The 23,227-nt window shown below is 36.9% G+C and overlaps 1 protein-coding gene across 1 annotated transcript in view; it reads right to left on the bottom strand.

Moving 5' to 3' along the window:
* The window catches only part of PTPDC1 (protein tyrosine phosphatase domain containing 1), a 67,308-nt gene extending 44,927 nt beyond the window's left edge, over window positions 1-22,381 (bottom strand). Inside the window, exon 1 of the mRNA XM_063099910.1 lies at window positions 22,310-22,381. The gene's annotated coding sequence lies outside the window, so the exon portion shown is untranslated. The remainder of the gene's footprint in view (window positions 1-22,309) is intronic.
* Between the last annotated feature and the right edge of the window lie 846 nt (window positions 22,382-23,227).

Below are 23,227 nucleotides of genomic sequence, written 5' to 3'. Positions count from 1 at the left end.
AATAAATCTTAGGCATTGTTCAGGAAGATTGCGCATCCCGTAGTACTCAGCCAATGAGGGACCGCGGGTAGGGACTTGCGCACTAGGGAATAAATTGCTGGATGTAACCATTTCAGGCATGCCTGTCCCATACAGACACCCAGACTTGCAAGGCCATTATTAAAGTCTCGCTTTGCTGTACCTCATGTCTCCGTGTCCATTCTTTGGTACTGGACAGGCAAGGGCATCTCTTACAACAAGAAAAGCTTAAAATACTGTGTAAGGCAGAGTTTGTTACTCACTTTTCTATTTCTATTTATAGACTAGGAGAGGAACAAAATTTTCTACCTCTTCAATTCCCGAACTATTTCTCTAAGAAAAAAAACTATTCTGTGAAACATATTTCAAGTGCCTGGATGACAAGCCTGGGTGACTTAAAACATAGGCAGGTGTGTAGCTCCTGGGAATTCACAGGCTTAGAACAGGCCTTCCATAGCAAGATACATAGCTGGCCTGGTTTAAGTAGTGTGTGAGCTCATACACTAGACTCCCCTTACTCCCTAGATCCTAGAGAAAAGACCATTACAAAAATTAAAAAACAATAAGCCCATAGAGCAAGGGGCAGGAAGTTGTTATAAATGGACTAGCTATCTCAGAAAGCTTTTGGAAAACAGAAAGCACAGGGAAGTGAAGGGGCAACTAAAACTGAGTGGAGGAAGCTGTACCCTAGGATATGACCATGAGGAGGGTAATACAGGAGAGTTAGTATAGTGATTATGTCTCATCAGAAAAGATGGAAGTCAGAAGAGAATGAGATGACCCCTTCTTCAATGCTGAAAGAAACAGATGGTCAACCAACAATTCTAATTCTATATCCAGCTAAAATCTCTTTCAAAAATGAAAGAGAAATTAAGACATCTCCAGATTAAAATAAAAACAAAACTTGAGAGAATGTGTTGTTAGCAGACCTGCCCTACAAGAAATACTACAGGAAGTCCCTCAGGCTGAAATAAAAGAACACTAAATGGTACCTCTGAAATCTGTACAAAGAAATAGAGAGCACCAATAAAGGCAACTAAATAGGCATTATAAAAATACATATAAATAAAACTCTTTTCTTGACCTATCTATTTTAAAGAATACCTGCATAAACAAATAATTATAAAAATGAATTGATGTGTTTATGACATGAGAGGGGAAGGGAATGGAGGTACATTGGAGGAAAGTTTTTATATACTATTGAAATTAAGCTAGTATTAATCTGAACTAGACTGTTTTAAGTTAAAATGCTAACTGTAATCTTCAGAGCAAGCAATAAAAATATTACCAAAAAAACCAGAGAAAACAACAAGGGAACTGAAAAGCCATGACCAAAAATATCTAACACAAAAGAAGGCAGTAACAGAGGAATAAAGAAACATAAAAGACAGAAGACATTAAAAAAATAGGAAAGTAGCAGGAATAAATCCTAATTTATCAGTAATTGCATTAAATATAAATAAACTACACATCCCAGTCAAAAAGAAGAGATTGGCAGAATAAATGTTTTAAAAATGATCCACTATATGCTATCTACAAGAAACACACTTTAGATTCAAAGACACAAACAGGGTGAAAAAGAAAGAGCAGAAAAAGATATACCATGCAAGCAGTAACCAAATTAGAGCTGACATAGCTGTACTGATATCACAAAAAGATAATGTAAGATAAAAATTGTTATAAAGGCAAAAGAAGAGCATTTTATAATGAGAAGAGAGTCAATTCATCAGAAAGATATGATTATAAATATATATGCACCTAAGAACAGAGTCCCAAAATACATGAAATAAAAATAGACAAAATTGAAAGGAGAAACAGACAATTCAACAATAGTTGGAAACTTCATTACCTCCCTTTCGATAATGGATGGAAAAACAAAACAGAAGATCAACAACAACAACAAGATTTGAACAAACCGTAAATTACCTAGTCCTAACAGAAATCTACCATAAATTACCTAGTCCTAACAGACATTTACCCATAAAAGCAGAATACACATTCAGTGCACATGGAACATTCTCCTGAGTAAACTATGCTAGGCCATAAAACAAGCATCAATAAATTAAAAAAACAATGAAACCATGAAAAGTATGTTCTCTGACCATAATGAAATTAAATTATAAATGAACAACAAGAAGAAAATGTAGGAAAGTTATAAGTACATAAAAATTAAACAACACAAGTTAAATAACCAATGGGCAAAGGTCAAAGCATAAAATACAATGAAAAATACAAAGTACTTTGAGATGACTGAAAACAAACATACAAACTACCAAAAGTTATGGGATGAAGCTTTCAGTGCTCATAGGGAAATTTACAGCTGTAAATGCATGTTAGAAATGGAGAATGATTTCAAATCAATAACCTAACCTTGGACCTTAAATAACTGGGAAAAAAAAGAGCAAAATGAACCCAAACAAGCAGAAGGTAAGAAATAGAAAAGATGAAAGTGACAATAAATAAAAGAATAAATAAAAAAAGAGAAAATGAATAAAATCAAAAGTTGTTTCTTTGAAAAGAGCAACAAAATTGACATACGTTTGCTAGACTGACCAAGGAAAAGAGAAGACTCAAATTACTAAATCATAAATAAAAGAAGGGACATCATAACTGATTGTGCAATAACAAAAAGGATTACTAGAGAATACAATGGAGAAAAGTATGTCAACAAATAGGTAACAAAGATGAAATAAATTCCTAGAAAGACACAAACTATCAAAAATGCCTCAAGAAGAAATAGAAAATCTGGATAGACCCATAACAAAAAATTAAATTACTATTTCAAAAACTTCCCACAAAGAAAAACCAGGCCCAGATGGTTTCACTGGTGAGTTCTACCAAACATTTAAAGAATAATTAACATCAATTCTTCTCAAACTCTTACAAAAAATAGAAGAGGAAGAGGGAAGATGTCAGAATTCATTCTATGAGTACAGTATTACACTGATACCAAAATGAGAAACAGACATAACAAGAAAACCACAGATCAGTATCTTTTATGAATATAGATGCAAAAATCCTCAAAAAATTGGCAAACTGAATATAACAACATATAAAAAAGAACAGACACCAGGACCAACTGGCATTTATCTCAGGAATGCAAGGTTGGTTTAACATTTGAAAATCAATTAATGTAATACCTCAAGTCAATAGAATAAAAGACAAAAACCACATGATCATCTCAATAGACACAGAAAAAGCATGTGACAAAATCCAACATCTTTTCAAGATAAAAACACTCACTAAACTAAGATTATAAAGGAATTTCCTCAACCTGATAGAGCATCTATGAAAACTCCACAATTAACATCATACCTAACTGTGAAAAACTGAGGGCTTTCTGCCTAAGATCAAGAACAAGACAAGGATATATACTCTCACTGCTTCTAGTCAACATTGTAATGGAGGTTCCAGCTACTGCAATAATGTAAGAAAAAGTAATTAAACGCTTCCATATCCGAAAGGAAGAAGTAAAACAATTTCTTTTTGCAAATGATGTGATCTTGTATACAGAAAATTCTAAGGAATCCACTAAAAAACACTATTAGAACTAATAAACAAGTTCAGCAAGGTGGCAGGATACAAAATTGATATATAAAAACAATTGTATTTCTGTAAGTTTAAATTAAATTTTAATTGTATTTTATGTCCTGTAAGAAAAAGATGCTCTTTTTCAAGTTAAGGCTGTTCCCTTTTATTCCTAATTTCCTGAGGCTTTTAAACAATGAGTGAGTGTTGAGCTGTGTAAAGTGCTTTTTCCACATCAGTTGATGTAATCATGTGATTTTCTTCTTTAGTCTGTTAATATGGTGGATTATAGTGACTGAATTTCAAATACTGAACTAGTCTCACATCCCCTCATCCATCCAAAATCCCATGAGGCTTTAGGGGTGGCTCACAAATTTTGATAGGTTGTATTTTCATTCAATTCAATGTATTTTTTTCCTTTGAGATAAGCATGTTCACTCTCACCACTTCTATTCAACACAGGGTGGAGTTCTAGCCAGAGCAATAATGCAAGAAAAAGAAAAGGTTTTTTTCTTCCATACTGCAAAGGAAGAGGCAAAATTATGTTTATTCAGAGATGATATGATCTACGTCGAACATCTGGTGTGATCTGCACAAACCTACTAGAAATAATAAGCTAATTTAGCAAGTTTGTGGTAAACTTGACCAATATACAAAAATTGTATATGTATGAATAATAAAATTAAAATTAAAAAACACATTCAGAAGAACATGAAGAAGTATGAAATATTTAGGCATAAATCTGATAAAAGATGTGAAAGGCTTGTACACTGAAAACTACAAAATGCTGCTGAGAAAAACTAAAGAGAACATAAATAAATGGCAAGTTCTACAGTGTTCTTAGTTCAGAAGACTAGATGTTAAGATGACAATTCTCTCCATCATGCCCTATAGATCTATCTCAATCCAGCCAAAATCCCATGAGGCTTTTTGTAGAAATTGACAAGTAAAGGGCCGAGCCCGTGGCGCACTCGGGAGAGTGCGGCGCTGGGAGTGCAGCGACGCTCCTGCTGCGGGTTCGGATCCTATATAGGAATGGCCGGTGCACTCACTGGCTGAGTGCGGGTCACGAAAAAAAAGACCAAAAAAAAAACCGAAAGAAATTGACAAGTAAATTCTAAAACTAATATGGAAATGAAAAAGACAACTCTGAAAAAGAAGAAAAGTTGTCAGGCTAATACTACCTGATTTCAAGCTACAATAATAAAGACAGTGAGGCAGCAGCTTAAAGACAGGGAAATGGAACAATAGAACAAAAAAGAATGTCTAGAAATATACCCACAACTACAGGACAACTGATTTTTGACAAAGATGCAAAGGCGATGAGGCAGAAAAAGTATGGTCTTTTCACCAAAATATACTGGAACATTTGAATATTCTTATGCAAAAAAACAAATCTCAAAGAATCTCATATCACATACAAAAATTAACTCAAAATTGATCATACACCCAAATGCAAGAACTAAAAATATAAATTTTATAAACATAAGGCAAAAACTGAAAGAGAAACAGACAAATCTGCTATTTATGTTAGGTTTCAACACCCTTGTCTCAGTAACTGACAGATCAAGCAGGCAGAAAATCAGTAAGGACAGAGATGACCTGAATAGCACTAACAATCAACTTGATCTAATTGACATTTCTAGAACATCTGATCTAACAACAGAAGCACACACGAAACATTCACCCAAGATATGTCCCACATTCTGGGACATAAAACACACTTTAACAAATGTAAAAGAATAGAAATCATACAAAGTAAGTTCTTAGAGCACAACAGAATTGACCTAGAAATCAGTAACTGAAAGATAGCTGTGCAATTAGAAATATTGGGAAATTAAACAACATACTTATAAATAACAGATGGGTTAAGAAGCCTCAATAGAAATTTAAATATATTTAGAACTAAATAAAAGTGAAAATATAACTCATGCTGCAGAACTATGTAAATGCCCTTAATAACAGTGAACTGTATACTTAAAATGGTTAAAATGGTAAATTTTATATGTATTTTACCACAATTAAAAATAATTTTAAAAAATACAAAATCAAAATTTATGGTACACAGCTAGAGTAGAGAGAAATTTATAGTATTAAATGCATATTTTTAGAAAAGATCTCAAGTCAATAACCTAAGCTTCCGCCTTAGGAAACTAGATAAAGAAAACTAAATTAAACCTAAAGCAAGCAGAAGGAAGGAAATGATAAACTACTAATCAAGAAACAAAGAGAAGACACAAATTACCAATATTAAGAATAAAAGAGAGGTCATCACTACTAATCCCATGGACATCAAAAATAAAATAAAGGAATACTATAAACAAGGTTATGCCCATAAATTTGATAATTTAGATAAAATGGACCAATTCCTCAAAGGGCACAAACTACCAAAACTCACTTAAGGCGATATAAATATATTTATAGATATAAATAGCCCTACAACTAAAAAAGAAATTGAATTAGTAGTAAAAAAACCTTCCAAAAAAGGAAAACATCAGACTCAGCTACATTCACTGGAGAATTCTACCAAACATTTAAGGAAGAAATAATATCAATTCTATAATCTCTTCCAGAAAATAGAAGATTGGGACCATTTCCCAACTCATTCTGTAAGGTCAGCATTAACCTAATACCAAAACTAGATAAATAACTTCCTTAACCTAATAAAGATTATTTTCAAAAATCATGCCAATACCATACTTAATAGCAAGAGACTCAATATTTCCCCCCTAAGATCAGGAACAAGGCAAGAATATCCTCTTTTACCAATTCTATTCAACTTCATACTGAAAGTCCTGGCAAAGTATAATAAGACAAGAAAACGAAATGAAAGGTATACAGATTGGAAAGGAAGAAATAAAGCTGTCTTTATTCACAGGCAACATGATTGTCTATGCGGAAAACCCCAAAGAACCTACCAAATAACTCCAGCACATTCTAAGGGAACCTTTAGCAAGGTTGCGAGATACAAAAGTCAATTGCTTTCCTATACACCAGCAATGAACCCTTGGAACTGGAAATTAAAAAATAATACATTTATAACAGCATCTTTTTTTAACTGAAGTGTAATTCATTGTACATATTTGTCGGGTACAGAACTGACTATCACTATTTGTGTACAGTATGTGGTGATCAAATCAGGATAATCAGCATATTCCTCATTATAAAACGTAATCTTTTGTGTCCATTAACCAATTTCTTTCTAACCCTCCCTCCCTCTTTTCCACCTCTATTCTCTCCTTCTGAAAGTTCAATGTATTATTATAACAGCATCCCCCAAAATAAAGTACTTAGGTATAAATCTAACAAAATATAAACTAATCAACAGGCTGGTGGTTGTGTTTTCAGGTTATCATAACTCTTGCAATGAGACCTGTTAACAGCGGGTTCCCAGGTCTCTGCCTAATGATAAGCTGCCTGACTGTCTGTGATCCCAGGTCATACGTTTCTGTTAGGCAGTTGCTTCTTCCTCTTCTCCATGATGAATTGGAGAAGTAGAGGAAGCACAGTTCATTCAATAATTTAAAGGACAGAAAGGTGATTCTCGTGTAGAGAGTTACCAGGTTCAGTGGCAGAGAGTGAAACAACTTTGGCCTCCCTTTACAGTACTGACGTGATTATGGGTGTACTTACATACTTTATAACATGTCACTCTTTCAAAGCTCAAATGCATGTGCCAGTGTTTAACACTTGGTTATACCTCTAATTAGTGTTATTATACAAATATGATTTTTTTTCTAATGACTTATAAATAATACAAATTGCCCTAACAAAATATGTACAAGGCCTGTATATGCAAAGCTAACAAATCACTGATGAAAGGAATCAAAGAAAATCTAAATAAATGTAGAGATATTTTGTGTTGTTGACTGGAAGACACAACATAGTGAAGATGTCAATTCTCCCCAAACTGATCTATAAGTTTAATGAAATTCATATCGAAATCCCAGCCAGATTTTTTGTAAATATACACAAGCTTATTCCAAAATTTATATAAAAAGGAAAAGTACTAGAATAGCCAATTCAATTCTGAAAAACTGACTTATAGGTTTAATGAAATTCATATTGAAATCCCAGCCAGGTTTTTTTGTAGACACACACAAGCTTATTCCAAAATTTACACAAAAAGGGAAAAGCACCAATTTTGGAAAAGAACAAAATTAGAGGATTCACATTATCCATTACCCATTTCAAGACTTATTATAAAGCTACAGCGATGAATACAGAGGGGTAAAAGAACAGACACATAAATCAATGGAACAGAATGGAGATTGGAAATGGACCTAGAAAACTATAGTCAACTAATTTTTGACAGGTGTAAAGATAATCCAATGGAGAAAGAAGAGTCTTTCCAACAAATGATGCTAGATGTTTGTAAGTCCATATGCAACACACTGAACCTCACACCTTACACAAAAATTAACTCTAAATGTAAATGCAGAAATTATAAAAAGTCTAGAAGAAAATACAAGAATCTGTATAACCTTAGGTTTGCTGATGAGTTTTTAAATACAATACCAAAAACAAAACTCATGAAAGAAAAATAAAATTAACTTAATTAAAATTAAAAACTTTTGCTCTGTAACAGATATTGTTAAGAGAATAAAAAGACAAGCCACAGACTGAGAGGAAATATTTGCAAATCACGTAGCTGATACATGCCATGTATCCAGCATATACAAGCAACTTGTACATGCCCTACAAGTGGGCAGGCTGCTGCTCACTCTCCTGGAGCCAGCCTGCACTCTGCCTGTGGAGTGTGTATTTCTTTCTTTTTGTATCAAACTTACTTTCAGCAAGCAGCTGCTCAGTCTCTTGAGCCAGCCTGCACTCTATGCTGAACTGTATGTATCTCTAACTTTTGTGTTAAACTTGGTGTGGGCACTGCTCAGTCTCTGGAGATATGCCACACTCTCTGTGAAATCTGTATCTCTTAATTGTTAGATTAAACCTGTTCTCACTTTGAAAAGAATAAAAGTAAAAAATAAATAGAAAATAAAAATGGGCAAAAGGAGAGAAAGAGAAAAAGGAAGGAAAGATTTTAATATTGAGAGAAAATGATTTAACAGTCCTAAAAAGTTTGTTACTCTCTTCTCTGTTTATATACTGATAAAGTATAGATATTACAGATATCTATATATGTATTATATTTTTATTTAAAAAAAACCTAAAATGTACATGACCTATGGTCATTAGTGTCTGTAAAAGTGTGTTTGCTGTCATATTTTTGTTGTAGAAAAGAAATGGAGTAATTTGAATATTTTTAAGTAAGAAATGATTGAGCAAATTATAGCATGTTTCTCATAGACTATAAACCAGTTACGTGTTTAACAAGTTAGATTTATATGAAGGTACTTCAAAAAGTTCATGGAAAAATAAAATTAAAAGATAATACGAATCTTTCCACGAACTTTTTGAAGTAACTTCATATGTGCTGACCTGGAATGCTGACTGCAACGTAGTGAAAAGTTAAATAAAAGCAAGTTGCAGAGCAATAATTTTATTGTAGTCACTTCTGTGTATAAAAAATTTGAAAAAGATAGAAAAAAATGTTTGTGTTACTAAAAGCATAAGGAAAAGACTGGTAGAATGTATGCCAACCTGTTAACACCAGTTATTTTAAGAGATTTAGGTTTGGAGCAAAGAGGGAGAGTATACCCTATTTTATTCCCTTTATACACATCTGTATTGTATAAACTTTAAAATTATTTTAAAATTACAAATAAAACCTTGATACTACACTTTTAGATTCTACTGAAATAAAAAATAAAATGGGCACAAGATCTGAAGAAAATATACAAGTGGCAACTAAGCATATGAAAAGATGCTCCCTGTAAGGGAAGTGCAAACTAAAACCACAACAATACACCATTATGCATCTATTAGAACGGATAAAACCCAAACAAATAAACAAAAAACTAGCAAGTGCTGACAAGGATGAAGAGTAACAGGAACTCTCCTTTACTGCTGGAGGGAATGAATGCAAAATGGTACGGCCACTTTAGAAGACAGTTTGGCAGTTACCAAAAGACCCAGAAATTATGTTCCTAGGTATTTACCTGTGAAGAAAATAGAGCACTTTGGTAAGGCCCCCTTGCCTCAGGTCTGGTTGGGTGGGGGTGGTGCAGCACATTCTTTGTAAACAAGTAGTGTGGGAGTAGAGTTAGTGGCATGCATGCTGGTTTACTTTTTAGCTTGTTGCTATTCTTGTGTGTTTTTCAGTTATGAGGCAGAGACTCTGAATGGCTGGTTGGCAGAGCTCACGTCTAAAAATAGAGCATGTTTATTTTGCTGGCAGCTGCTGTTTCTCTTTGGACTGCCTAGCTCTTAGAAGTGTGTGTGTGTGTGTGTGTGTGTGTGTGTGTGTGTGTGTGTGTGTGTGTGTGTGTGTGTGTGTGTGTGTGTGTGTGTGTGTGTGTGTGTGTGTGTGCATGCCTGTGCGCACTCAATAAAGCTTATTGTCTCTTCAACCAAGGCTTCAAGGATCTTTTTCCTGCTACCTAGATTATAGACCTGTGTGTGAAGGGTTTATGAACAGGCTCAAGAGGTCTGTGAGCCCCAGACCCAGCCCTAGCTCTATATTACCCACCTGATTTGAAAACTATGTCCAATAAAAAACCTGTATATGAATCTGTACAGCAGTATGTAGTGCTCTTAATCCTGTTCATGATGCCAATTGTAAAGCTACTCAACCATGACTATGCCAATTGTGGTGCTCTTTAACCTGCTGGCAATCCTGCACCGACTGGGCCAATTATCGAGCTAGGGCTGGGTCTGGAGCCCACAGACCCCTCAAGCCCATTCACAGACTGCGTCACAAACCCTTCACATGCAAGGCTGGGTCCCCAGACCCCTCACACACCAGGCTGTGTCACCAGACTCCTTCACGCAGGTCTATGAGCTAGGTAACCAGCCAAAAAGTCCTTGGAGCCATAGGCTGGAAAGCATGGCTGCATGGGGCAGACACCCAAGGCCAACACCCACCCACCAAACTCTCTCTCTACTCTCTGAAGAAGACAAGAATAGCAACAAAACTAACAAGATACGTTGGCACGCATGTGCACTAACCACACACACACACACACACACACACACACACACACAATTTGCTTACAAAGAATGCTGAACCACACCCAACTGGACCCGAGGCGAGGGCCCTGACCAAACTATTCTATTTTCCCAACACAGCATTATCTGTAATCACCAAAAACTGGAAGTAACCAAGATGTCACATTCATACTAGGAATACTGTCCCGTGATCAAAAGGAAATAGCCATAAATCTATAAAAAAACATGGATAAATCTTAAATGAGTTATGCTGAGTGAAAAATCCAGCCTGAGGTGGCTACACACTGCATGATTTCATTTATATGATTTTTCTGGAAAAGACGAGACAGAAAACACAGTTTTTGCAAGGCGTTTGGGAAGGGTGGAGGGCTGACTAGGTAAAGCACAGGCTATTTTTCAGGGACATGAAACTATTTTGTCTAGTACTGTAGTGATTGATACATAATGTTATCTATTTCTCAAAACCCATGAAATTTTACAGAACAAAGAATGAATCGTAATGTCATTTTTTAAAATGTAAATTTAATAAAATCAACTAGGTGGGGGTGAGGGAGTGGGAGGGGTGGCTCCCAGCATGAAATGCAGACTATGTCAACAGAATTTAATTGTATTACAAATGTACGGCATACTTCACTGAAGACAATGGGGTAAAAGGGTTGTAAGTAACTTTATAAATGAATGGAAGTTGTAAAAGAAAACTAAAGGAACTATACAAAAGCACTGTAATGTAGTTGGTAATGTTTCTTATGGAGGTACAGGTTAACAATTCTAATATTGCTGTACATGTATAACAGGATTCAAAAAATAAGGAAAAAGATGGTGAATGACAGGAGCAAAGTTTCTCATTGTGGACTGGCAGGTTAGAGATAAGTAAGGGGGAAATGCTAGTGTGAACCATGTAGTTCTGAATTAGAGACTGAGACATCAGGGCAAACTCCTGTTTAGCTTAATATAGACATTGATGAGTAAAAACACAAGTCATACAGATATGTATGCATACACTGGTTAATATACATATATATTGATATGGACAATATACATACATATATTTATACATAATATAAATATATACATAATATAACATGCATATGTTTTCTTGCTCTGGTCTCTGGCAGGACCTAAAAGCAATGACATCACAGTAGTGATGAGCACATCAGAGCATATCTGGTTTCTAATACCATTTTCTAATACCATTTCCAGGTATCCTTATTGAAATGGCTGATACTAGGGTTGAAGCAGGGAATATCCAAGTAAGCCTAGAGTATCTTGTAATGCCAGAAAGCAGAGAAGTGCTTAAAACACAAACTGGCACAAATGTAAAAGGGATATAGAAGCCAAGTGAAAGAGTTTCCAATGGCAAGAGTTGAAACAATTCTGCTATGGGAAAATTCCAGGTCCCACTGGCTAGATCCGGGTTCTTGGTGTCTCGAACAAAGAATTGGAGCAGACACGCCAGAACGAAACGAAAAGTAGAAGCAGTTTTATTTGGCAAAGGAAAAGTACACTCCGGAGAAAACCGAGTGAGCTTGAGCAAGAGAGAAGAAGAGCTCAAGAGCACCGACGGTTACATTTCTGGGGTTTTAAGTCCTCATGGCTGGATTCGTGCCATTTGGTCATTGGTTGAGCCTGAACGTAATCTGTGTCTTATTGGTTAAAGAGATTGGCGCCCCAGCTGGTGGGAATTCATTGTTCTAACCAAATGGGGCCCAAGGTGGTGGGGGGCGGGGGGACGCTCCCTGTCTGGAACTGTCTGTCTCCACTTTTGCGGTTTGTCCCATTTGCAAATAACCAGTTTTTCCTTCTCCCACTCTTATCTCTATGTAGCTTCCTTCCTCAATTTGAGTAAAAAATAAATAATGCCATATTCAGTTATAACTGGCCACCAACAGAAAACCTTGACATGCTCAGTAATAATAATATTAAGTCATTTTTGATATTTTTCCAACTTTTAATCATATAAAATTTTGTCACTGTAGAGGTATATTTTTTCCAAATAGGAAGACAGAATATACCAGGGACATAGCTTAAACGGGACATAGACAAACTAGAACATGTTCAGAGAGGAAGAGAGCAGGTTAGGGGCTCACATGAACAACAGTCCAATCTAATAAATACTTGAGCCCCTACTGGGTACCAAAAACTATGAGAGATATGGGGGAGTACAAGAATAAATAAAATAATTCCTGAATGATTATCTTAAAAGTAACTGTTAAGTAGAAAGCATGAAAAAATGCACCCAGAGAATAACGAATCTAAATGATTCAAGGACTGTTGTACAGATTCGTTCAGTATGATCTAAGGGATAGGCTTAAGAATGAAGGATAAACTCGGTTACATGCTGAGTTGGGTTCAATGTCTGGCACAAAGTATGTGATTAATACATATTAAGATCTCTTCTCCAAATGCCCAACACAACAAGATTCACTCTTCTGAAACCAATATATTTCACCAAAATGTATATAACAAAAGGATATTACTTCCATTCTATATTGCAATAATCACCTAGAAAAGTTAATTTCTTAAAAAGTATAAAAATTCAAATCTAAAATTTAATATAAAGAAAAACAGTTCACTTTTATGTCTTCACTAATTTGAGGGGTTTTTAAGTTGATCTATCAAGGAGGTCTACCACTGATCCAAGTAAAAATCAGTTAGAAAACAGGCTAAAAGTATAATCATTCTACAATCTCTTTATAACAATTTAAACCATTACGGGCATTCACACTTTACAAATCCACAAATAATTAGGAGAATTCTGTTTTCCCTGTTTTGCATCAGATGGAAGAGAACAAAATGATCTAAATGAGAATACTCTCCCCATGTGCATCAGGGAACACACACAACTAATCACAAAGAGAAGAAAACCTCCCCTGTGGTCCTTGCTTATCATCTCTGTTTTCAAAGAGCTTTTGCTCAAAGGAAAGAAAACACTGAACTAGAGTACGTTTTTTATGTACAGCCTTTTACTGACAAAATAAGGCAGGGTAAGTTGGAGGCATGCTAGAGCATTTGCAAAATAGGCATACAGAATGGAGGAAGATGAGGAGACCAGTCAGCATGGGGGCTAAGAATACTAACTCAGCCTGGCGTAGAAAGAAAGAGATAGTCCAGTAATCATGTTCAACAGGACATGGTTAAGGTAGGCTTGTTCAGATAGTCCACTGATATAAACGTAAGAAGTATTCAAGAAATGATGACAGTGAATATTAATCCAAGTCAGTATGGTCAACATCTAGGAGACTTCAGGTGGGAGGACTTGAGAAAGATATGTGCTAGCATTAGCTTCAGTACATTACTTCAGCAATATATTGAAATATTACATATCAATTTTAAATGGTAAAAATTTCTACAGAAAGTCAAATATAAATTGTGTACACAGTATGTAAAAATAAATATGTATAGAAAAAGTGCGTGAAAGAGATTGACCAAAATGCTGATGATGACTGACTTTTTTTCCTGTATATGTTTCGATATTTTCCATTATTATGCTACTTTCTTATTTTGTTGTTATTACTCAGGTGACAAAACAAACTTAAAAAGTTAGTTTACTCATACCCTTCCCTAAAGACACATGATTGCCGAGATGTCTATAGATACCCAGGAGAAGTCAGTCCGGAATGAAAAATCTTTATTCACAGAGTAGATAAAAGATTCTGACCTTAAAATAGGAATAAGATTATCCATTCGTGAAATAGCTTAAAAGCAGATACTTAATGTACACATATTCAACTCTAACAAAGAAGGTGTTAAATAAAAATTATGGGAGGTCATTGGTTTGGACTGAATTCCTACACTAGGCCCAATAGGCCAGACCAAACCAGAATGAGGTCACTCATGCTAGCTGCTACATAATCAAACTGAACTTTGAAACTGGCCAGTTTTCCAAAAAACAAGAGATTCACAGCAACCAATCAGAAGGGGCCCAGTTTACTTGAGCTGGCAAGAAAAGGAGGTCCTCTCTGTTTTAACCCTATAAGGAAAGTAACTTTGTAACGATCATGTATGTACTTTTTCTGTTCCTTGTTTCTGCTTTCTTCAGCATTTTTCTGCCTATAAAGTCCAACTCCTCTGCTCAGCTGATCAGAGTATCTTTCTAAATCTTTAGAGGAGATGCTGCCCAATGCATGAATTGCTAATAAAAGCCAACCAGATCTTTAAACTAAATTTGTTGAAATTTTATTTTTAACAAGGGTCAAAAACCACAAGAGAGTTGTCATTTTATATAACTATTACGAATTGAATCTGCTGTAGATTAAGAGAAAGGTAAATTGGGTTAGTTAACTAATGGAATATTAAGAGTGGTGGGATTATAAATTGATTTTTTTGGTTTAATGGTATTTTCTAAATTTTCATATTCAATGTTTTACTTTTATAGGAATAAAATGCCTATTTTTATTTTCAAATGACTACAATTGTGCTGGTTACTATTATGTACATTTTTAGGAATTTACTTTCATGCTACATTTTAAAATACACTCCTACCATTGTTTTTAATATCCAGTATAAATTTTATCTGTGGCCTGAGTCATTTGTGTACAATATCTTACAGACTATAAGCACATTTAGAATAAAGACAAAAATATTGAGTATTTCAAAACAGGGATAACTTAACAGTCAAACACATTTACACACTAGCAGTAGATTATAACAAAATTGCTAGAAAGTTTGAGATCAAAAAGCAAAATGGAATTTAAAAATTGGGCTATTTTCTTTGGAATATAAAAATTTAAAACTTAAATTTCTATTACTCAACCCTAAACATATTTATTCAGGTATCTCCCCCTTCCCTACACTTTTGAAGAATTCTAGCATACGATATGTTATTTTTCCCACATTACTTCAAATCCTTTCGACTTCACTTGATGTTTTGCCTCTAGCAGCAATAAAGTAAAAAATAAACGTTCTGAAGTGTTGGTTGAAAAGATGTGAAAAGAAGAGTACTTAAAGTGTTAATTATATGTCTGACTAGATAAACCTTCCTTCAGAGACACCTCCAACAGAACCCTCCTGTGTTGGGGTTGGGGGAGGGGGGAGGGGCAGGAATTAAGGAAGAAAAGGAGCAGAAAAGTGGATTTTGCTCCTGGGTCTGCAGTTCGGGCTTCTGAATTTATCCTGTACAGTAATTTATTAACAGGATTCTTCTGGTCCCTATTCTAGCAATAAAACATCTGTTTATAAAGAACTGGAATCCTGTGAATAAAAAGCATACTTATTTACCATATATTATTGGATTAAAAAGTACAAGCTACAAAATAGAATACAGGATATATTCTCATTTTTGTGAAATAAATACTGTGTGTGTATATATATACACATGTATATTAAAAATTTACACGCAGACAAAAGACTGGAAGAATATACATCAAGATATTAATAGGATGGATTATTGGTGAGTTTTCTTTTTTGATTACAGATATTTTCTAAATTTGGCACTCAATACATATCATCTTTAGAAGAAAAAAATATTATTTTTAAAAGACAATTATACTATACTGTAAACTTCTTGGGAAACAGTATTGGGAATAGAATAAAATAAAAAGTCACAACACTAATTAAACAAACAGGTGATTTAATCCCTAAAACAGAAGACTCAAGAAAATGGTGAAAACGTAAATTCTCTGGAAACTTTTCCCCCTAGAGTTGAATTAGTCTTTATAAAGTATAGAAGTAACATATCAAGATTGACTCAGCAAAGGCGTAATTCTAAATGAGAAAATGTTTCCACGAGTAGCCAAGATCACCTGGCACATAGTAAATAATCAAAAATTTTTGATGAGTGTCCTGAATGCACACATAGGTCAAGGCAACTTTCCTTTTGAGGGGTAGAATGACACAAATTACTATATAAAACAGGTGTCAGCAGAACAAATGGTGCTGCTTGAACCATAATCACCCTTAGAGAGCAAAAAAACATGACTTTGTTTCCCTCAAGTAATTATATGTGGGCCTTCTAACCATTCTCCACCTACACTGGCCAGCTCCCTGTGCTATAAACACTGCAGCATCCAGACAGGGAAGTTTGATGCAGAGATTTAACATTTACTCATCCTCACACAGAAAGAACAAAGACAAAGTGGGTCCTTTTGTAGCAGCCAGAATCAGGCTAGGAGGCTGGTGGTAGAACCTGCCACTCAAAAGGTTATGGATTAAAATCATAAGGTTTATCACTCAAGAGGACAAACGGTAGGTTTTAAACAATGACAAAAAAGTAATCTAAATAAACCCATGCATATATCGTCAATTAATATTTGGCAGAGGTGCCAAGAATACACAAGGGGGAAAGGACAGTCTCTTCAGTAAATGGTAATGGGAAAACTGAATATTTATATGCAAAAAAAATGAAATTGGATCCCTATCTTACACCACATACAAAAATTAACTCTAAATGGACTGAAAGACTTAAATGTAAGACATGAAACTATTACTCTCCTAGAATGAAACACAGGGAAAAAGCTCCTTGATGTTAGTCTTGGCAATGATTTTTTTGGATATGACACCAAAAGCACAGGCAACAAAAGCAAAAATAAACAAGCAGGAATATACCCAACTAAAAAGCTTCTGCACAGCAAAGGAAACACTCAATAAAATGAAAAGGCGACCTATGGAATGGAAGAAAATATTTGCAAGCCATATATTTGGTAAGGGGTTAATATCCAAAACATACCAGGAAACCACACAACTCAAGAGCAAAAAAAAAAAAATAATAATCTAGTTAAAAATATGCAAGGGGCCTGAAAAGACATTTTTCCACATAAGACATACAAATGGGCCAACAGATACATAAAAAGGTTCTCAACATCACTAATCATGAGTGAAATGCAAATCATTTCCCAGAGGATATCATCTCACATCTATTAGGATGGCCATTATCAAAAAGTCAAAAGATAAGTGTTGACAAGGATTTGGAGAAAAGGGAACCTTTATGCACTGTTGGTGAGTATGTAAATCGGTATAGCCAGCTGCTAAACTGCAGCTAAGGCCTGGAATCCTCACAGCACCAATTATGGTGATAGGGCTAATGTTGAAATCCTGTCAATGTTGCCCATTGTAAAGCTATAGGCAACCACGCCAGTTATCACGGCTCTTTTACCTGCTGGTAATCCTGCACCAACTGGGACGATGGTTGGGCTAGGTCTGGAGCTCCCAGACCCCTCAAGCCCATTCACAGACTAGGTCACAAACCTTTCACATGCCAGGCTGGGTCACCAGACCCCTCCATGCCAGGCTGGGTCAGCAGACCCCTCACACACTAGGCTGGGTCACCAGACACCTTCACGCAGGTCTATGCGCTAGGCAACTGGCCACACGATCCTTGGAAGCTGCAGATTTGGAAAAAATATGGCTGTGCACGGCAGGCGCCCGAGGCAGTGAAACACCAGCCAAAGCTGCGCCACCATGCAGGCACACTTACTCCACCCACACACACAATGTTTACTGAACAAACCTGAACCAGCTCTAAGGAGAGGGGAGTCTGACCAAATTGTTCCATTTTCCCAACACCATTATAGAAAACAGTATGGAGTTTACTCAAAGAATTAAAAACAGAACTACCATATGATCCAGCAATATCACTTCTGGATATATACCCCAAGGAAACAAAATCAGTATCTCAAAGAGATATCTGCACTCCCATGTTCACTGCAGCATTATTCACAATAGCCAATACGTGGAAGCAACCTAAGTGTCCACTGATGGAAGAACTGGTAAAGACAATGTGGTATATACATACAATGAAATATTATTCAGCCATTAAAAGGAAATACTGCCATTTGTGACAGCATGGAAGAACCTGGAGGGCATATGCTAAGTGAAATGAGTCAGAGAAAAACTTACTGTATGATCTCACTTATATGTGGAACCTAAAAAGGGTTGAACTAATAGAAACAGAGATTAGAACGGTGGTTGCCAGGTGCTGGGGGGAAAAGTAAAAAATAATAAATGAATCCATTCTATTTTTATTAACTAGAAAACATGATTAATAATGAACGGAGAAAATGCTATTAATATTTTTGAGTTAATTTTTCATGCAGGTGCTAGTAGTCAGGGAATTTCAAATTTTCATCATTGCAACTAGTCACTTAAAAAGTTGAGTTTCGTTAAAAGTCCAATCTGTTCAATCTGTTTTGATCAGACTGATCACTGTTTGATCAACTAGGAAAGTAAAAATATATAACTTCCAACTTAGTCTAAGATGACTCAGCTAGTTGTTCTCTCAGATACCTGCTTTGATAATCAGTCCGCACTCACTGTCTCAGTGTTACAATTCCCATGGGCTTAAGGATCAATAAATTTCAGAAAAACCCATGGAGAAAAGAGAACCCTGGAATACTGTTGTGGGAATGTAAATGAGTATAAACATTATGGAAAACTGTTTGGAGGTTCCTCAAAAACTAAAAATAGACTACCACATGATCCAGCAATCCCACTTCTGGGTATTTACCCAAAAGACTTGAAATTAGTTGTCAAAGAGATGTCTGCACTCCTGTGATCACTGCAGCATTATTTGCAATAGACAAGTTATGGCATCAACCTAACTGTCCATCAAAGATGCATGGATAAAGAAAATGTGACATATGAACACAATGGAATACTATTCAGCCTTTAAAAAGGCAGAAATTTTGTCATTTGTGACAACATGAGTAGAATTAGAGAACATTATGTTAGGTGAAATAAGCCAGGCACAGAAAGACAAATACCACATGTTATCACATACTGTATGTGGAATCTAAAACAATCAAACTCATAGAAGCAGAAAATAGAATGGTAGTTACAGAAGGTGGGGGTCAGGGGAATGGGGAAATGATGGTAAAAGAGTAAAAAGTCTCAGAAAGGAGGAATAAGGTATTTTTTGAGATCTATTGCACTGTGTGGTGAATATAGTTAATAACAGTGTATTGTACATTTCAAAGTTGCTAAGAGTAGATTTCAAACGTTCTTCTCACCACAAAAAATAAGTATTTCATGTGATGGATATGTTAATTAGCTTGATTTAATCATTCCACATTGTAATTGATTTAATCATTCCACATGAATCATAACATTACTTTGTACCATATAAATATATACAATTATAAATTGTCAATTTACAATAAAATTAAAAAATTTTCAGAGAAATCACTGAGAAAGTTTTTTTTGGACACAATTTTTCTAACAAACTAGGTGCCCATACTAATAACTACTAAAGGAAATCATTTCCAAGAAAAATAAGATTTTAACGCCTTAGAAGTTAAGCTGAAGAATTATCAAAACATTGACATTTTTATGGAAGAAATGTAAATTACATTTTTTGGATCAATTGTAAAACATTTCAGACGTGGTTTCTAAATGTTACTTGCTTTAAAAAAAAGTTCAGACATGGGAAATCTTGAACTGTGCTCTCACTTATTTTCCTTAAATCCCCCATTTTCTGATAATCTATTTTCACAATCTAAATTGAGATTTAAGAGTTTAAGAGACTTTCTTAATAAAATTTTGTCACATACTTAAACCCAGTGAGGAACACATTTCTTCTTCAACCAGTTCTTACTTAAACCAAAACCCACTTTATTTCATCTACTCCATGTTGCCTCCACAGGAACCAGAAAAAAAATATATAACTTTTTCAGTAACAACACATTAAATGAATTAAATAATCCAGTTAACACTTGAAAAGAAATGTTTTGACTACTCAATTTATATCATTTTTAGAACAGGGAATATATAAGTAAATTAAAGAAATTAAATGTACTTTTTGGTAAGATTGAAGTGATATGGGAAACGACATAGAAAAAATGATTCTGAGATAACATTTAAATGTATATATTTTCATACCCATTATACTGCTTATTTTAGAACCAAAAAAAAAAAAAAAATCTGATTGAGGCAGTTTTTGGTTTAGAAAAAGCATGAGATGTGCCTTTAGGAGAACTGCCTCAGGATAATTTTCAGATTTACAACTGGGATTTCAAGGTTCAAGCCCATCTCTCAGAATTTACTAAATTTTGCAAACCTGAACAATCGATGTGATGAACTACTACTGGGAGATCACTGATTTACTAATAGTGCAGCAATACAGCAGAACATGAAAATCATTCTGCTGATTGGTGGCACTGTGGGTGAATTGTGGTTCTTAAACTTTTGTTCACTGGTTAAAAGTTTGTTTAATATTAACTTTAAAATAAGTGCCCTGAGGCTGTTTTTCTAGGAGGGTCAGAATAGCACTGAAAGAAGCTCATAAGTTTTTTTAAAACGGCAAAGAAAAATTGTCAGGACTTTCTCAAAATGAGAGCTGTTCAGCAGTGCGAGGTACTGTCTCATAAACCTTGGCTTTCCCCCAACAAAGGATTTCCTTCCAAAGCTTGGATGGTCAGCTGTCTGGAAAAGGAGACAGAATCTCTGCTTGGGAAAAGAAATTTGCGTCCCTTGGCTACATCCCCAATGACGTCATTGGCATTGGGTGGGAAATTAGACTAGAGCAGTTTTTCTCAAAATGGTCCCTGGATCACCAAAATGGGAATCACCCAGGAAGGTTGTTAAAGTGCAGATGCTCAGACTTGGTCCAGACACTGAATCCACATTTCTGGAGTGGAGACTGGGAATCTGCATTTTTAAAAAGCCACAAGTGGAATTCTTGTGCACAACGAGGTTTGGACACAACTGGACTGGAGGCTGGGAGACAACATGATGAGTGGGTGGTTTGGGTTTAAATCCTAGTTCTTACAATTAATAGCTCTGACTTTGGCAAGTCACCCAAACCCTCTGAGCTTCAGTTTTCTCACAAAGAAAGTGGAATGACACTTTGTTGTGGAGATCAACTAAAATTGTGTGGGTATATGTATGTGTGTACATATGTATGTATGTGTACATTTGTGTGCTATCAGTGCCTGGCATAAAACTTTTAAAAGATGACCCCTCAGGTCATTCCAGATCTCATAGTCTATGAAAGCTAATTTGTTTTAAACCTTTAACATACACAACTATCACAGCAACATTTACTTATCGATTTCCTTAAAGCAGTGTTTCTCAACCTTTTTTTCATTTCCCGCCTCACCTTCCAGGAGCCTTCTTAGACATCTTCTTTCCTAATCTGCCGCCCCCTGAACATTTCAATGAGACACATATACCGTGAATCTGTTTATGTTCTGTGGCCCTTTGGAAGGCCACAAACCATCATCATATTTATCAAGACCTTTTCGTCCCCCAAGAACATAAGCAATATCACCCATGTTGAGAATGCAAGTGACTCGGTCAAGGTCACGTAACTAATTTAGTGGCAGAATTAGATCCAAATTAGAGGTCACAAACTAGCAGTCTGGAACCAGCTTGTAAATGTCTTTTGTTTAGCTGTCTACCGTTTTTTGTTTCGGGGTTTTTTATTTTAATGAATTGCCAACATTTAAAAATCAAGAGACAGCACATAAAAATCTAGTTATGCAATTTCTCATGAAAAATCAGAAGATCAGATCACTCCGAGCAGGATCTGAGGGGCGCTCCCACCCCACTGCGTGGGGGTTCTCCCGGCACCTCCCTCCCAGCCCCTCACTGGCCCCTTCAGGCATCTGAACGTGCGACCCTCAAACCCAAGACCTCTGCACTCAAGCGTAGGACCCTCACTGATTTGCCTCCAAGCACGCATCACATAACAACCAGAAGTTTAAAAAAATAAATCTGTAAGAGCCATACTGAGTGTGCAGCTAAACTGGCTGCGGATTCCCACCTCTCTTCCCCGCGCCGGGTGCCGAGCCCTCACGCCTGCTGGGAACTGCGGGCGCGCCGGCCGTCTCGCACGGTGTCCGAAGCCGGCGGCGCGGGCGGCCAGGGAGGACCGGCCCGGAGCGCTGCACCGCGGAGGGCCTGGGCCACCGGCCCCTGCAGCTCCAGCTCACCTCAGCGGCGCCGCCGCGGCCCCAGCCCCCTTCGTCCCCGCCGCACCCTAGGGACGAGGACCCCGCCCCGCCCGCCAGACAACGTCCTCCCTCGGGCGCTCGGCCCCTCCCTCCACCGGGCGCAGCTGCTAAGGCCGCGTCCCCGGAGCTGCCCTCCGCGCGCCCGCCCGCTCTATCCGCCAGCCAATAGCAGCCGCCGCACGCCGCACGTGACGCATGCCGGCGAATAGCGGCCCGAGGCGGCCAGTGATGCGGCCTGTGACTCCCAGCTCATTCGAACAGGCGCGGGCGGGCAGGTTGACGGCGCTGGCGGGGCTCAGAGCCTGAGAGGTTTGTGAAGTCCGGGGCCATGAGGGATCTGTGTAGGGTCTGAGGGGACCGTGAGGGGATGGTGTGGGCTGTGAGGGGTCGACGCGGGACATGAGGGGCATGAGGGGCGGGGGTGGGGCCTGAGAGGACGGCGCGCCGTGGGGGACAGCTCTCTGCAGTCCCAGGACGCTGGCCCTGGAGGAGCGTGAGGTAGGTCGAGCTGGTTGAGCCACGGAGCTGTGGGAACAGAACTAGGCGTCTGACGGCCTCTCCCCCCGAGGCTCTTCCCGCTGTGCTCCTCTTGCTCCTTTTGGTCCTCTGAGCCACACTCCTACTGGCATCCTAGCCCCCAGCTTTCGGTAGGGATTTCAGAGAAATCCTCCACGGAGCGGAATCCGTGGGTGAGAGCAAGGCCTGGCGGTTGACCGAGTGGCTGAGTT

The sequence above is a fragment of the Cynocephalus volans genome, chromosome 6, assembly GCF_027409185.1.
Source record: "Cynocephalus volans isolate mCynVol1 chromosome 6, mCynVol1.pri, whole genome shotgun sequence".
Classification (NCBI taxonomy): Eukaryota; Metazoa; Chordata; class Mammalia; order Dermoptera; family Cynocephalidae; genus Cynocephalus; species Cynocephalus volans.
The sequence above is the reverse complement of the archived record's forward strand: the minus strand, read 5'-3'. Positions and strand labels throughout refer to the sequence as shown.